The following is a 4,428-nucleotide window of genomic DNA, read 5'->3' as shown; positions in this document are numbered from 1 at the left end:
TACTTCATTGTGCACTCCAAATCACTACAAAAAAGGCAATATTGTTAAGGGGGTCCCCGGAGAACCGGGGACACTCCGATGTCAAAGTCAGAAAGTTTCTAACTCAATAATATGTGAGAATATTTCAGTATTCAAGATCTAAGATATTTCAGTACCCTATGTAGGGGCCTATTTATAGGCTCGGGTTGTTGAAGTAGACTTGGACTGGACCTTCTCATTTGAATTGGTTTGAGAGTCCAAAGTTGAGATAGAACTCAACAGCTATCATGTAGAGATAAACCTTCAACAGATATCATGTAGAGATAATCTTGAGTAGTCATCTTGTAGAGATAAGTATGACGTCTTTATTCCAATATTATCCTGATTGGAATATAAGACTATTAATTAATTGAATAGCTCTTGCCATTTAATTAATATCTTCATAGGCCTATCCTTAGCCATTGGGCCCAGAATTTGGTGGGCTTGTAGTGTGAATTTATTCCCAACAGTTACCCCCCAATTCCCTTAGCCAAGGTACTTGGGTAATGGGAATTTAGTCAAAGCCTTTTGGCATCTTGTTGTTTGACCTTATCCGAGACTTGTGTCTTCCTAGTGAGTGTGCTTTGAGCTCGTGAGTTGGAGCTTTTCTGCTCTGTTTTTGGCATCGCCTGAGTCCTTGGGAGCACCCCCCAGCTCTATCCTTTGCTCGAGGGTTAAACCCATCCAAGTTTTGAGATACCCGGGGATCATGCCCGGGTCCCTCTCCAATTCATAAAGATAATCCAAACCTGCACAATAACCTTTAAGCAGTAATTTGTAAGTCTTTCGGTAGACTAACCTTTGTTCCCCGTTCACCTTGTTTTGTGACTGAATTGTCTCATGTTGCTTGTTTTTAGCCTAAGGTTGTCTCCTAGTCTCATGATTGCCGAGAGTACCCCCAACTATTTCCTTTGCCCGGGGGCTAAGCCTATCATATCCTTGAGATACTCGGGAATCATGCTCGGTCATCTCTCAAATGCCCGTTTTTACAAACTAGGCTCCAGACCTGCATAATAATCTTTAAACAATAATTCACAAGTCTTTCAACAGACTAACCTTTGTTCCCCGTTTGTCTTGGGGTAGCTCATTATTTTTTACCAGGTTGTCTCCTGTTTTGTTTTTGCCCAAGGTTTTCTCCTTGTCCTTGTTTTAGAGGGTTGTCTCCCTATCCTTGTTTTTGTCTAAGGTTTTCTCCTTGTCCTTGTTTTAGAGGGTTGTCTCCCTATCCTTGTTTTTGTCCAAGGTTTTCTCCTTGTCTCCGATGGTGACATATTCGGCTCTTCCTTTGCCATATCCGGGAGTGATATACCCGGTTCTTCCTTTTTCTATATTCGGGAGTGAGATACCCGGTTCTTCCTTTTTCATATCCGGGAGTGATATACTCGGTTCTTCTTATTCGAGATAGAGTACCCCCGGAATGTAATAATTTGGAATAAGAATTACCTTATGTCACAACCAATTGAAACCAAATTTGGAATTTAAACCAGAATAGCCTATTCCTAAGCTAAAATAGGCATATAAACTTGAACCAAGATAGCCTATTCTTTAACTAGAATAGGAATATAAACTTTAACCAGAATAGCATATTCGCAGATCTATGCAGATTTGCTATGGAAAAAACAAATCGGCGAATTCTTCCGGTTGATTGTTGTCGGAATGCGTGCTCGCACTGTGATGAATTTTTTTTTTTTTTTTTTTTTTTTTTTAATGAGAAACGAGATAATCGTCCCCATAGACGGCGCCAATTGAAACAAGGAAAGAGCCAAGCAGCCAAGCAGAATCGTGACCGTCGGAGACCAACACATGCAGTCGAAACACCCCTTGCCGGAGGCTCAAACGCAAGACCGGGCTGCTGGAGCCCAAACCCGCAGCTCCGCCAACGTCGCCGATCTGCCGCTCATCGTAGATCTGTACTCCACGGCCGTTCGCCGCAGACCCGTGACCAACAAACCACCAAACCAGACTACAGCGCTGCTGGTCTCCAAGCCCGCTACGTCGCCGATCTGTCCCGCCGTCACTGACCCACATTTGTGCTTCAAAGAAAATCGTAGAGGAAGAAGCCTCTATGCGTGAAGTGTCTCGGTGCTGCGCAGGAAAGAGAAAAGAAAAAAGAAAGAGAAAAGAAGAAAAAAAGAAAAGAACAAAGAAAATATAATAGCACGTGATGGCTGTACGTTGGAGGAATTTGGAGAAGAAAATTGGCATTTCACAACAGGTTTTTCTTATTCAGTTTATGTTCCTGTTCTGATTTAAGAATAGGTTATCCTGATTTAAGTTTATATTCCTATTTTGGTTTAGGAATAGGTTATCTTCGTTCAAGTTTATATTCCTATTTTTGCTTAGGAATATGCTATTCTGGTTAAAGTTTATATTCCTATTCTAGTTGAAGAATAGGCTATCCTGGTTCAAGTTTATATTCCTATTTTTGCTTAGGAATAGGCTATTTTGGTTTAAGTTTATATTCCTATTTTAGTTGAAGAATAGGCTATCCTGGTTCAAGTTTAAACTCCTATTTTTGCTTAGGAATAGGCTATTCTGGTTTAAATTCCAAATTTGGTTTTGATTGGTTGTGAGCATAAGGTAATTCTTATTCCAAATTATTACATTCCGGGGATACTCTATCCCGAATAAGAAGAACCGGGTATATCACTCCCGGATATGAAAAAGGAAGAACCGAACCGGGTATATCACTCCCGGATATCCGCGGATATGAAAAAGGAAGAACCGGGTATATCACTCCCGAATATGGAAAAAGGAAGAATCGGGCATATCACTCCCGGATATGGCAAAGGAAGAGCCGAGTATGTCACCCCCGGATATGTCACCATCGGAGACAAGGAGAAAACCTTGGTTAAAAACAATTAACGGGAGACAACTCGGTAAAAAATAAGAAGATTCACCACGGAGATAAGGAGAAAACCTTGGGCAAAAACAAGAATAGGGAGACAACCCTCTAAAACAAGGACAAGGAGAAAACCTTGGGCAAAAACAAGAATAGGGAGACAACCTTCTAAAACAAGGACAATGAGAAAACCTTGGACAAAAACAAGGATAGGGAGACAACCCTCTAAAACAAGGACAAGGAGAAAACCTTAGGCAAAAACAAGGATAGAGAGACAACCCTCTAAAACAAGGACAAGGAGAAAACCTTGGGCAAAAGCAAAAACGGGAGACAACCTGGCAATAAACAAGGACAAGGAGAAAACCTTGGGCAAAAACAAAATAGGAGACAACCTGGTAAAAAATAATGAGCTACCCCAAGACAAACGGGGAACAAAGATGAGTCTGTTGAAAGACTTGTGAATTATTGTTTGAAGATTATTATGCAGGTCTGGAGCCTAGTTTGTAAAAACGGGCATTTGAGAGATGACCAGGCATGATTCCCAAGTATCTCAAGGATATGACAGGCTTAGCCCCCGGGCAAAGGAAATAGTTGGGGGTACTCTCGGCAATCATGAGACAAGGAGACAACCTTAGGCTAAAAACAAGCAACATGAGACAATTCAGTCACAAAACAAGGAATCACCCCAAGGTGAACGGGGAACAAATGTTAGTCTATCGAAAGATTTACAAATTACTGCTTAAAGGTTATTGTGCAGGTTTGGATTATCTTTATGAATTGGAGAGGGACCCGGGCATAATCCCCGGGTATCTCGAAACTTGGATGGGTTTAACCCTCGGCCAAAGGATAGAGATGGGGGGTGCTCCCAGGAACTCAGGCGATGCCAAAAACAGAGCAGAAAAGCTCCAACTTATGAGCTCAAAGCACACTCACTAGGGAGACGAGTCTCGGATAAGGTCAAACAACAAGCCGCCAAAAGGCTTTGATTAAATTCCCATTACCCAAGTACCTTGGCTAAGGGAATTTGGGGCTAACTGTTGGGAATAAATTCACACTACAAGCCCACCAAATTCTGGGCCCAATGGCCAAGGATAGGCCTATGAAGATATTAATTAAATGGCAAGAGCTATTTAATTAATTAATAGTCTTATATTCCAATCAGGATAATATTGGAATAAAGACGTCCTACTTATCTCTACAAGATGACCACTCAAGATTATCTCTACATGATATCTGTTGAAGGTTTATCTCTACATGATTGCTGTTGAGTTCTATCTCAACTCTGGACTCTCAAACCAATTCAAATGAGAAGGTCCAGTCCAAGTTTACTTCAACAGCCCGAGCCTATAAATAGGCCCTTACATAAGGTACTGAGGGATCTGAGATCTTGAATACTGAAATATTCTCACATATTATTGAGTTAGAAACTTTCTGACTTTGGCATCGGAGTGTCCCTGGTTCTCCGGGGACCCCCTTAACAATATTGCCTTTTTTGTAGTGATTTGGAGTGCACAACGAAATATTGAAGACCTTGAAGAAAGCGCATCCACCGTGTTGAAAATTGTTCT

This window comes from Corylus avellana, chromosome ca5, assembly GCF_901000735.1.
Source record: "Corylus avellana chromosome ca5, CavTom2PMs-1.0".
Lineage (NCBI taxonomy): Eukaryota > Viridiplantae > Streptophyta > Magnoliopsida > Fagales > Betulaceae > Corylus > Corylus avellana.
This window is presented reverse-complemented; position numbering follows the sequence as displayed.